General features: G+C 38.9%; 1 protein-coding gene across 4 annotated transcripts in view; it reads left to right on the top strand.

The window, feature by feature from the left end:
• The window catches only part of LOC145992365 (guanine nucleotide-binding protein G(q) subunit alpha-like), a 74,986-nt gene that overhangs the window by 24,300 nt on the left and 36,882 nt on the right, over positions 1-13,804 (top strand). Inside the window, exon 1 of one of the 4 annotated variants that reach the window (XM_083128757.1) lies at positions 8,070-8,397. The exons of 2 other annotated variants lie outside the window; for them this stretch is intronic. The gene's annotated coding sequence lies outside the window, so the exon portion shown is untranslated. Of the gene's footprint in view, positions 1-8,069; positions 8,398-10,958; positions 10,996-13,804 lie in introns of those variants that run through there. One more of the 4 variants, XM_083128759.1, reaches the window with a different exon arrangement.

Genomic DNA, 13,804 nt, shown 5'->3' with positions numbered 1-13,804 from the left:
GTGGGAAGGGGGTGACGTAAAAATAATCGATAACGACCGATATTAGTGTGGAATCCATAGTTTTCGGTGTCACTAAGATGAATAGTGACACTCCCAATGCCGTTCAACTCCAAGTTAATTTTACACTACAGTTAGAATTCATTATTTTCCTGACTATAGAAGATTGGGATAAAGAAATACCCGGGGAACGCCGGGCAATCAGCTAGTATACAATATAATACAGGTTGGGACATAATCAATTAGTCGCCATGCCGACATGCGTGGTGAAACACACATCCTTGAGTAGAGCGCAGTGGCGCACCACAGGGAGGGCATCCCCACCCCACACCTGGACGGAAATCAATTCTAGGCGGAGCAAAAATTGACAGTCAAGGGCACCTGCAGGGGGCAGAGAGAGGCAATTGCCCTCCTCGATTTCAAATTTTATGCAAATAAAAATATATTTCGTAAAATTTTCTTGCTCGCTTCGATATATGATTGCTTTCTGTAATAGCCTGGTGCAAATTCTCAGAAATGTGGCTGTAAAAAGTGTAGGAAGCATTTTTGAGGAAAAGCGGGCAAACAACATTTTCTGAATGTAATTGATGTGCTGATTCCGAATATTTTGTTTGCCACTCTCGATTTTGATGTTATGTGCTTCAAATCGCTAAAAAACAAAATGGCGGCCATATGAAATGATCTCCAAATAACTTTTGAAGGAACAGAAACAAAATAGTGATCCTGGTGTCAAACATTATGTTTTTGGGTATGCTGAATCCAAATATTATGTTTCCTAATCTGAAATTTGAAGCTATTTCCTCCAAATCGCTAAAAAGCAAAATGGCGGCAATACGAAATGAGGTCCTAATAACTTTTGAAGGAGCAGAATCAAAATAGTTATCTTGGTGTCGAACATTATGTTTTGGGAATGCTGAATCCAAATATTATGTTTTCTAATCTGAAATTTTAAGCTATGTGCTCCAAATCGCTAAAAAACAAAATGGCGGCAATACGAAATGAGGTCCTAATAACTTTTGAAGGAGCAGAATCAAAATTGTGATCTTGGTGTCAAACATTATGTTTTGGGAATGCTGAATCCAAATATTATGTTTTCCAATCTGAAATTTTAAGCTATGTGCTCCAAATCGCTAAAAAACAAAATGGAGGCTATACGAAATGAGCTCCAAATAACTTTTGAAGGAGCAGAAAGAAAATAGTGATCTTGGTGTTAAACATTATGTTTTTGGTTATGCTGAATCCGAATATTATGTTTTCTAATCTGACATGTTTGAAAATTGTTGTAGTTTTTCCCCTCTTTTTTAAACAAAAGAACCACAAAAATGACTAAACCTATGATATATTTTTTTCTTTTTTTACTTTATTTCAAAATGATAGAAACGTAGAACCATGGATCCACTTATAAATTTGAAAAGACCTGCACCTGTGAGCCATCATCTTAAGATGTTTCTTATCAGTTCCTCCAGAACATTGCCACAAACAAAGGATTTGGCTACTTCAGATATTCAAGATACTCTCCTCAAAGCTGAAACACTGGGCCAGGTGAAGCTAGACACCTTCGTGAAGGAAAGGATGATGGCCCCTGGTAAAAGTCACACACAAGTCAAGTTAAGTGATCCTCTACATAAGTCAAATGCAAAGACCTTCAAGTCCCTCTATGAAGTTAAATTGGTAGTAAGTGGCAAGGAAACCATTTTGAAAACTGACAGGAATATTCTCCAGCGCTTCGTAACTGCCTATGAGGCAGGTCGTAATGTGGATCTAAATCGCATTTTGTGTCATGAACTAATGCCAATTCCAATCTCCCTTGCCAACACAAACGGAAGTCTGAGAACAGGAAACAAAGCCATTCTAGCCGATGTGATGACCAAGGATGTAATTTGTCCACCTGATATATCAATTCCGTCTACGTCATGCCTTATAATAGATGGTCAAGCATTAGTTGTTGCACTTGGAAAGCCTGCAGGAGTTTCAAACTTTGGTCAACTGGCAGATGCATTTCTTAACCTTGTTGTTTCTATGGGAAGAAGCTTTAAGAGGATTTATGTCAAGTTTGATCGGTATTGAAACATGCTTATTTAGTAAGGAGAGTAATAGAAAATGGATCCATGCCAATCCCCAACAAATTCAGTGACTTTCTTGCTAACTCGGAGAATAAAAAAGATTTGGCCTGTTTTCTCTCTAATCATTTGATCAACAATGCTCCTGAAGACAAAATATTTGTGGTTTCCGGTGGATTTCACAAGGAGGATGACGTACGAACAAACAATCGTGATTTGTCTATTGAAGGATTGCAGGCAAACCACGAAGTGTATAGTGCAGGAGGCCTTAGAAAGATCGCTTCGCGGGCTTACAGCAGACGACAATAGGGGTGTGTGTGTGCGAGAACCAATCAGGTCTGCGAATGAGCGAGCCCGGTTGCCACAGCTAGCTCGCTGCACCCTTCTGGAAGGGTGAGTGACCTCTGCCTCTTGCTACCTCGGCCTGTTTGTTCGGCTGAGGAGCAGACGACACGAGAGTATCGGCAATAGTGTGCGAGCGACGTCTGCTGTTAGCCCGCGAAACGCTCTTTCTAAGGCCTCCTGCACTATAGTTCACTGTCTTAATTCTGGTGCTGATAACATTGTTGTTTCAGCACATGATGCAGATGTATTAGTGCAATTGGTAGCATTATTTCACAAGATTAGATGTACGAAATTGTGGTTGCGAGCAGGAACATAAGAAAAAAAATACATTCCAGTACATGAAGTCAGGCAGAAGCTTTCATTTACGGATCCTGTCTTCGAAACTCTCATCCCATTCCACGCCATAACAGGATGCGACACAGTATCCTACATTGCTGGGATCAGTAAGAAGACAGCATGGAAAATATTTAACACTAATAATAATAATGATCTACTAAATCTTGGTGTTGACGAATTGAAACAAGAAACAACACACAAGGCAGAGAAGTTCATATGCAAGTTGTATGGTGTACCGAATGCAAGCAGCTGTGATGAAGCCAGAGTAAATCTGTTCAGCAAAGGAAAAACACCACAAGCACTGCCCCCCCCCACCCCACCCCACTACCGATGCTCTACGGTTACATGTACAACGGGTCCACTATCAAGCCATGGTGTGGAAGCAGTCGGTCATACCAAAACCTGTGTTACCCCCACCTACTATCTTGGGATGAAAAATGGTTGATGGACAGCTCGTTCCAAAACTTCAATCGCTGCCACCAATTCCACAACCCTGCTACGACATTGTCACCTGTGGATGTTTGGGTGGTTGTATATCCGCTACATCTTCTTGCAAGAAAGGCCAGCTTGTATGTACTGCAGCTTGCAAATGTGCAGATACTGGCACTAAGGAGTGAATGAATATCCGTGAATAGAAAAATGTTATTCTATTTTTGTAGGCAAAATAAGGTTGAATAAGGATAACGTGCGGATTTATCATACACTGGTACTGTTAATATTTCAATATGGTCTTATGTTTTGAATAATATTATTATTTTGCATCTTTACTTCAAAAATGCTCTATACTTTTTTTCTGTATTAAAAACTTACTGTTACACTGTTTAATTCCTAGTTCAAAAGTATGGATACGAAACATTGCATGGATGCACGTATCCGCCATTTTGTTTTTTAGCGATTTGGAGCACATAGCTTAAAATTTCAGATTGGAAAACATAATATTTGGATTCAGCATGCCCAAAAACATAATGTTTGACACCAAGATCACTATTTTGATTCTGCTCCTTCAAAAGTTAATAGGAACTCATTTCGTATGGCCGCCATTTTGTTTTTTAGCGATTTGGAGCACATAGCTTAAAATTTCAGATTGGAAAACATAATATTTGGATTCAGCATACCCAAAAACATAATGTTTGACACCAAGATCACTATTTTGATTCTGCTCCTTCAAAAGTTAATAGGAACTCATTTCGTATGGTAGCCATTTTGTTTTTTAGCGATTTGGAGCACATAGCTTAAAATTTCAGATTGGAAAACATAATATTTGGATTCAGCATACCCAAAAACATAATGTTTGACACCAAGATCACTATTTTGATTCTGCTCCTTCAAAAGTTAATAGGAACTCATATCGTATGGCCGCCATTTTGTTTTTTAGCGATTTGAAGCATATAACACCAAAATCGAGAGTGGCAAACAAAATATTCGTAATCAGAACATCAAATACATTCAGAAAATGTTGTTTGCCCGCTTTTCCTCAAAAATGCTTCCTACAGTCCGAATTTTCGAAAATTGTCCCAGTCTATAATGCATTGTAAATTACCAGAGAGAGAAGCAAGATCTCTCTTAATTGATTTTGTCTTAAATGCATGAACAATTGTTTGGATGAAAAGGAGCGCGCACATTTGACAGGCAATTCATATCATTTTTGCTGTTGATTTATTACGAGATGGATTTAAAGAGACATTGAATACGTACACAATTTAGTATTAGTATGCTGCATGTGTATTTTCTTTTTTTTTACCTCGCTCCACGTTGCATATGTGTAAAACATATATTGTACATGAGTTATAAATATTACGCGTAAAAAAATAATAATATTCGGAATGAATTTATCAAGCATTTTCTGTCTTTCAAAAATACAGTGTGCTTGTTTTCCATTAATAATATGAAATTGAACGTTTTGATAAAAAAAAAAAATCAAATCAGTTGTTCCAACACAAATGCTTCAGCACCGACTTCTACCCCTTTTTAGCGTAATTTACGAGGATAATAATGTCTTTGCTACTACTACTACTACTACTATATATTGGGTTGGTGCGAATGAAATGTCCGGCCCAGGTGCCTCATTGCCAAAGGCCAAAAAAATTAAAACTACAATACCTGGTTAATCAAAATAGTCGCCGTCTGGAGCCACACACTTTTGTCATCGCTCAGCCAACAATTGGATTCCATGGCGAAAGAAGTCTGGAATCTGCAACACAAAGATCTCCTCAACGGCATGTTGCACCGCCCGATCATCAGCGAAGGTCTTCCCTGTCAGGAAGTGATCGAGATGCCTGAAGAGATGGTAGTCAGTGGGAGAGAGGTCAGGAGAATATGCTGGATGAGGAAGCGTTTCATATTCCAACTCATGGAGAGCTTGCACCGTCCTTTGCGCGACATGTGGGCGAGCATTGTCGTGCAAAATGAGGACACCATGTCTGTGGATCATTGCTGGATGCTTGCGACGAAGTTTGAGGTGCATTTCATGGAGTTCAGCACTGTAACGATCTGCATTGATGGTTTCACCTCGCCTGAGAAAGACATGATGGATCACACCCACCATAGACCACCATACCAGCAACAACACCTTCCGTGGGTGGAGAGGTGGTTTCGGAAACCGCCCTGGACGTTGATCACGACCCAACCATTGTCCTGATCGTTTATGATTGTCATAGCAGATCCATTTTTTATCTGAAGTGACAATCCGCTGCAGGAAATCATCCCGGTTATTCCTTACACTCAGAGAACTGCACACCTCCAGTCGGCGAGTCTTGTTGACCGGTGTCAAATCATGTGGTACCCATGAGTCGAACTTTTTCACTTTACCGATCGCATGGAGCCGCCGAACGATAGTGGTATGGTGTATGCCTAACTCGTCTGCAATGGCACGAACACTTTTCCGAGGGTCCGCTTCCACGGGGTTCCTGAGGAGCTCATCCGAACATGATGTTGGTCGATGGCCACGGGAGTCATTTTGCAATGCTGTGTCACCGGAACGAAATTTGACAAACTAGCGGCGAATGGTGCGTTCATTTACCATTCCTGGCCCAAATACACTGTTAGTGTTTTTGGCGGCTTGCTGAGCAGAATGTCCGAGTTTGAATTCGTAAAGACAAATCACTCGCAATTGTGTGTTCTCCATGGTGCACTTTCAGACGACCCTGTTCAGCAACACACTTCCTGCTGACTGTCTGGGTGCTCCAGCCTGTTTGCTGGACATATACAGAGTTTATGACGTTAGACCCGTGACCTGAGTCAATCCATGTGTTGTTTTGTTGAGGTGAGTTTCCCACCAGACATCAGAGCGGACATTTCATTCGCACCAATCCAATATAATAATAATACCGTTCTTTAATTATTATTCTATTATTGGTACGTTTATCGTGGTCCTGGTACTTGCCCCTCCCCAGACAAAAAATCGTGGTTGCGCCTCTGTTAGAGCTGTTTAAAGCCTTCAGTCGCCATGAAGCATTGCTCGGAAGAGCATCGAGCGTTTGCTGTGGAACGTTCTTTAGAAACAATTACTCCGCTACTGTAACGCAGTGTTTTTTTCAACGGCATTTTGACATCGGAAGGAATGGAGACCAAGAGGCCTCTTACTGACAATAGATGGATGCAGTAGTCCTGCATTGTAGCCCAGTTCAATATTGTTTGGCGTGTCGGTAGCTTTCCATTCCTTCCGATCTCAAAATGTCGTCGAAAAGCACGCTGCATTACAATAGCGGAGTAATTGCTAAAGAACGTTCCACAGCAAATGCTCGATGCTCTTCCGACCAATGTTTCATGACGACTGAAGGCTTTAAACCGCTCTACTCTGTTATGTGTGTTTCACCACGCCACCTATGAAGATGTCGGCATAGTGTCAAATTTAAATCGTCTAATTGTTTCTGCCTCACCCTGTATATTAGTACAATAATATAAGTTTAGAATATAAAGTAAGTGAACAACAGTGATACCCATGGGCGTCCGGAAGGGGGGGGCAAGGGGGGGGGGAGGGCGTGCCCCCCTTGGAAAATGAAAGTAAACCAAAAATTATATATTTGTCACATATAATTTCATTTCAGCCACAATAATATGTGTTAATTATTGCATGAATATGATAAATTCAAATTTGAGGAATGTTTTTTTGGGGGAACAACACTATTATTGGGGAAAATGTACCTTGCTTGCCCCCCTGGAAAAAATCGTGCGGACGTCCATGGTGATACAGTACTGATTAACCAAGATGAGAAGAACCCCGGCAAACTTACGAACTAAAGAGGACAACAGGGTGCGAAATTATCGGTGGACGGGGGGGGGGGGTCCACAACATCAAAATAAGCAATTAGTTTTGACTTCAAAATATCTGCAGTCTGCAATATTGAGTTACTTTAGTTTTTTAACCATTGTTGCAAGACTACAGGATTTAGTCTGGCCATCCCATTTTTTTAAATCCCTGTCCCGACTTATTACAAATGCAGTCGTGCTGCTAAAATGTCTCGTTTTTCTCTTCTTTTGGTTAACTCACATTTAGACATTTTTTAAAAAAAATTAATAATCACTAGTAATACGTATCATTTAATTTATAAATATATTATTTCTGAACATAGAATTATCACGGCTATTCAATGGTGCTGGCATAATAAAATTAAAGGAAATTTGAAAACATTGTCAATTTGCGGAAAACAGTACTATTCGAATACTTCTGAGAATTGTATGTAAACAATAAGCACCAAGCTGTACGCCTTTGTCTGGAACCGACCACCGTTGCGGAGTAGTTTGCACAGCTCGATACGACGCCAGATGTCCCGCGTTCGAATCCCAGCCTCGTCATGTATGTTCTTGAGCTGAGGTTTTATAACCGTAGCTATCTGTGGTAGCTAATAATAACACATTAATAGCGTGTTAAAACTTTAGTCGTCATACTTGCATTCTGGTGTACCCTCGCAAATACGTAGATATGAGTAACATCATTTCCCTTGCCAGCCAATGTCATTCACACTATCCCAGATTGCCTAACCTGAATGTACTCGACTTGTGAACCGTGCCGTAAAAAAAGATCACCGAAGTTTGGGAGGTCGAGTCCCGGCCTGGACATGAATGCCATTTGTTCCTTCATCAATTTCATCTATCCATCACTCATCCTCATAGTCTCGACGAGCCAAAAGTGGCAGAAAAGCGACGCTAAATAACACAAATACGAAATGCTCTTGCAACAAGCTTTTACAGGGTCAACCGAAGATTGTCACTTCGCCAAGTTTCCGGATTGCGCGCCACCTGCATGAACTTGAGGTAAAAGAAAAACAAATGAAATCGACCATCGCGTCACCCGTTGATAAACTTCCATGCTTGCTTCCTGTGTTCGCAGAGTTGGCTTCACGTGATTCATTCCTTCAAAATAGAAGCAAATATTTATGCCAGCGTAGATGAATGTTTATTAGTGGTGCATTGCAGCCCAGAAACCGTGAAGTTTGCACAGAATTCAATCGCGAGCCTTGTATTCAGCGTCAGAGAGGCTTTGGGCGGATTCGTAACATACGTGAAACGTTTTCTAGAACGTGGATGGGCGTGGCTTCGTGCTTTCAACATAATCTATTTAAAAACGAGATGTGATAACAGTGCCGGAAATTGAAAACCAGAAATGTATTGTCACTCCTTTCAACTAGAGGACGAACTGGATACTACAAGACTACTCAAGGTAGGGTGGTACAGCCAACGGCAAACTGTCAATCGCTATTTTTATTCTATATCCTGTGCATTGTTAGGGAATGGAATTCTGTTGATGCAAAACGCATGTCCTCTACTTGTTGACGTTTCAATTTCATGGCCATCACATTGTGGAAAACACACTGAATGAAAATAGTGATGGACAGTTCCTTATTACTTTTGTCTTTGGGTGTACATTGTAGCCTTTCATAATTCTCAGTTTTTAGATACCCGCTCTATACTTATAGAAATTTAATTCCTGTTGTAGGATGTAGCGAAATTATTAATTTGATTAATGAACAACTCCAAACGGTAAAATAATTGTTTGCAGTAAATTGCATTAATTCTGCCAATTACATTGTTCGTACAATGTATGTCGATCTAGTATCGATTTATACATATTAGTAATTTGTCAGGAAATGTGTTGGCACTTCAATTTAAAAAAAATCCTTTATGAGCAGTAGCCCATTTAAAACTTTGATCTAGCCGGTGTCCGAGCAAGTTATGTGGATAACTTCCGATCCCACTACCGACGTTTCCGGGATTGCTTGTTCGTCTATTTCATCTCATTATCCCCCTCGTCTTCTTTGTCGCGATTAGCTAAAAGTTAAGAAAAATGACGGTAAATAACACAATCACAAAAACTTTGATCTGCTCGTACATAGGGCTGAATATGGCGTGGATAAGTTGCTAAGATTTTCAAGTACAATGCAAATGAATTTGACATCCTGTGGATTATATTTCGGCCCGCAACGCCAGATAACAAACTGACATCATCGTTGTTCTCCCAACAAGAAGCCGCTTATCCAGCTTTGATCTTCAAAGGGTTGTTGCGCCACAGAGGTTTTCCGGGAAAGTACCCAGACATCTTGGAAGTCCGTGGGCGAGTCATATCGTTCAGGGAACTACGAATTTTTCAAGGGAAATAGAAAAGTATATTATTAGATTCATGTTGGAGATGATATTTTGAATATATTTATCTTGAAATCAAAAATAGTTTAATACTAATGCATAACAATACGTAGAGAAATGTCACCAAAACTGACATGGGGCTCCTAAACCGAACAGTCCTATTTCAAAGCCGAGGTAAACTTTCTGAAATTTGTTATTTTAAAAATCTAAGAATTATTGATTGGACTTTTTCAATTGCTTTACCGTACTCTGCACTATATGTATTCCATATAACATATGCATATTCTAGTTTTGATCTTACATATGAATAATACAAACCTTTTAGTGTCTCAATACTCTGAAAATCCCTCCCCAGTCTAAGAATAAACCCAAGGTTCTTGAACGCATCGCAAATTATATGTTCTTTGTGTTTATTAAAAGATTTGAAACAAAAATAACCCACAAATCCTTTACTGCAAGATTTCGTGGAAGAGTATGGTTGTGTATTTGGTAATGAAATTCAACTGGGTTTATCTTTCGAGTATATAATAATGGTATTTAGTGCTAACTCATTATTTATTGTCCACGTTTCTAACTTTGTAATATTATTTTGAAGTTGAACACTGTCATCTTGTTTGCTTATATTCCTGTAAAATTTCAGGTCATCTGCAAACAGCAATTTGTGTGAATTTTCAAATGAATCAGGCAAGGCGTTAATAAGTAATGTGAAAATAATTGGCCCAAGGTTAGACCCGTGAGGTCTCTTATATCGGCGAATGTATGACCTTTATACGTCACCCTTGGGATTCTGCAAATAGGACGCAAACGGTTGACGCAGTGGTTCAGAAATGTTGAAGCACGCTAATTTATTTAATAAGATATTGTGTGGTTAATCACATCGAACGCTTTGCAAAAGTCGGTATATATTGCATCAACCCGATCTCCTTCGTCCAAAGTTGAACTTATAAAATTGGTAATATCGGAGAGGTTGGTCAGCACTGATCTACGTGGCACAAAGCCATGCTGGAACGATGGTATTACGGGTATTACGTAGACAAATATGTAACTATGTATGATTTGCTCGAATATTTTGCTTGAAGGCGTATAGGGGTGTGGGGGTAACGCCCCACACTTTCTTGATCCGGTCATGAGTGGGTGATGTGATCAGCATCACACCCCTGACCGCCTTTACCCCCCAGGGTTTCCCCCCAGGTACCCATGTCATTCGACGCTGGGTGGGCACCGGGGCCGCTTCCAACGTTAGAAAAGTTCCCGGATATGAACCGGCCGGGGATCGAACCCGGGACCTTGAGCATGGTAGTCAGACGCGTTACACCCCAGCCTAGCTACGTCCCTGCCATTCCACCTCTTCTTGTATTGAGGCGACATATTCTGACATACAATTCTCGAATCATCCAGCCTTAGGTAACACTTTTTGAGACAAGGCTGGCGAGCGCTAACATCAAATGCAATCACAGTTTAAACAATGATAAAAATCCCAGAACATTGCTATCGAGTGGGCTCGTATCAATACGAAGATAAAGGTCATTTTCTACAATGTCTAGATAACTGGTATTAAAGCAACTGTAGTGCATTCCTATCTTATCGCCTGCATTCAACGAACAGGTGACATCCACAAACGAGCAGATTCTCAATAATGCATATTATTATTCTGTACAAATGAGTGTGGGCTGGTCAGGTTGGTGTCCTTTGTTCAGTTCTATCTTGCCAGTGATCATTTTCAATGTATCCATGCATGGGTGTTGCATTGGGGCATGGCATAATGTCGATACGTATTGCAGTAAGGTTCATATTTCATGTATAGTCTAAAGTTAAATTTTATGCGTTAGTAGTGTATGTTGTCATGAACTCAACAATAGAATGAATGCGCTTGATTCATTAAGGCATGTTAATGCTTTTTTATTTCAGTTTATACAATGAATAGTGAATGTTGCTTACTAGATTGTGCAAATTTTCTCCATACTTTTCACACCTTTACATATTCACAAAAAAGGCGGACGGAGCGTGGTGCTGATCACATCAGCTTCAGTGTACCTTTCACACCCTCTAAGTGCTTTCATGGCATGGTGCAACCCAAGGTTATTACTTCTAATAATACGCATGAAAATAAGGATCGTAACTTTACTTTTCATTAGCTGGGGCTAGCAACTTTTCTTAGGTATTGCATAAATAATCCATTTAAAAAACGGATATTAATTTCCTTGGTAGAACATCTGTTTTTATACAAATGTTAGTGATTTTAACTAGACATAAGCTGTATAATGAATGCTGTTACATGCTTATTCTTATATAGACTTTTCGTGTATAATGATAATTATTATCTTTGACCTATTTTATTATTATTATTAGACATACTTATTTTATTAACCTATTCGTTACAAACTTTGTAATAATAATAATAATAATCATTTATATCATATATATATATACACACACACATTCATTTTCATATTTAATACACATTTTAAATCATATACTTGCATATAAACACGACTGATGTGTATTAGAACAGACAACCTTGAAATTGTTCGCTCAACAGTGTTCTTTCACTCCGTGAAGTGTGAAAGGATCAGTTGGGACGCGGTGAAGAAAAAGATGCCTTCCGTTTTGGTACGCAGCATATAATACAATTTTAGCTATTCTGCTAAAAGGAGGCAATAACACATGCCTTGGCAACTGAATACACACGGAAGATTTGCCGAAGTTTAAAATATGCACCATTGCTTCGTGCGAAGTGGAAAGATCATTTAAGTCATTGCTACACCCTGTTACGCGATAACAGGGAATTTTCATATTTGGAAATTTGATACATATTTTTCATTCCTTCCTGTTACGGAGATACTATGTTGCAAACAAGCAACAGGAATATGTAAAATATTATGTTAAATATTGTAATTGAGATAAGCTTCTGTTGGTTTGTCTTACCTGAGCAATTTGTTTAAAAAAAGTAGGGCGGAAATGATGGTTTTGATGTTACATATTTCTTACTTTTTTGAACGATTCACTACATATTTTTCATTTTTAAATACATAGCTATACATTGACTCATCTTACTGTTTTTAGTATATCGGTTCCAACTTACCATATTAAAGTTTCACTTAATGAAGGAATTGTATTTTAAAACTGTCCGGAAAATTTGAAAAAGTCAGGGGAATTTTATTTCGGAGTGGGCTCTTCCCTTATCAGCACGGGCGTCGCCAGATATATTTGTAGAGGGGGTCAGGCAATAGATAGAACTTGATTAGTACAAATAATAACGTCAATAATAATTACTATTGTTATTTTATAATAATAACTATTATAAGTTATTAAAAATGTACCAATTTCAATCCAAATTTGCTACTCGATCCACCGTATCAGTGAATATCTAACACAATTGTTGTGCATTATTTTTCTTATATTTTGTACAGTTGGTGTACTAAAAATCATAGTTATTGTATTTTCTTATTAACTTTTACACAATCGTTCAAAAAAGGCTTTAACAGATAGTAGTAAATTTTACTCATAAAGTTTATATTCTGTGACCTCTCACAAAGAAAAGTATTCATTTTGAGAGCGGTGGATCCATTTATTCTTTGGATTAAATGGTAGAATATAAAATATAACTTGGTTCTTCTATTATGCACTAAACGTTTTCGATGTAATGCAATTTTTACTATGGTTATAACTTTATTTCTGTTATTAACAATAAAAATACCATTTAGATTAGATATTTGTAGGATTTCGGGAGGGGGGTTCAGCTCCCTTAGTCCTACCCCTAGCTACGTGCCTGTATGCACACACACAGTGCTTTTTTATGGCTGTACGCAACGGTACGCCGTTGCGTATCATTTTGCGTTACAAAACTTCAGCAGTTTCTTTGTCAAATCTCACATTTCCTCACGCCACAGCTACCGGCATGAGCTTGCAGGAAACGACATTTTTGGACATGGCCGGATATGACACGAACAAATATTTGGCAGATCACTTGCCACAAATTGGCAAAGCAGACCTCGAGCAAATTCTTCACCGAGAGCTTTGTCCTACAGCATTTTATGCCGGCAAAGCAGTTGAGAAAAAATTCGGAAAGGAAATCGCGAATTCCTGATCTTGAAAACATCGTCGCCTGACTGGCCATCTGGGCAGTTCTGGCAAATGCCAGAAGGGACGGTGCTCCAGAAACAAATCTGAGCTGGTCCTGTGTAAATAAATATACGTATGTCAGAATGATTCACAATTCTCTTTATATTTTTTCTACATAAACTGTATCCAAGACGAATTGATTTGAATCAGGTTGATTTACATCTCCATTTAAACCACTTTAATGAAGTAATTTATAGAATAATGCACACAAGGAATTTGAAGATATCACAATCAATTTTGGTAAAAGTACATTAATCTAGTAAACATTGAATGGTGTTTGTTTATTAGGCTCTAAGAAAATAAACAATATATACAGGGTGATTCAGAATTCCTATTACACACTTCAAGGGATTGTAGAGGGGACT

This window comes from Lepisma saccharinum, chromosome 1, assembly GCF_977018435.1.
Source record: "Lepisma saccharinum chromosome 1, izLepSacc3.1, whole genome shotgun sequence".
Lineage (NCBI taxonomy): Eukaryota > Metazoa > Arthropoda > Insecta > Zygentoma > Lepismatidae > Lepisma > Lepisma saccharinum.
Note: the sequence above shows the minus strand (reverse complement) of the source record. Positions and strands in the feature narration are given on the sequence as shown.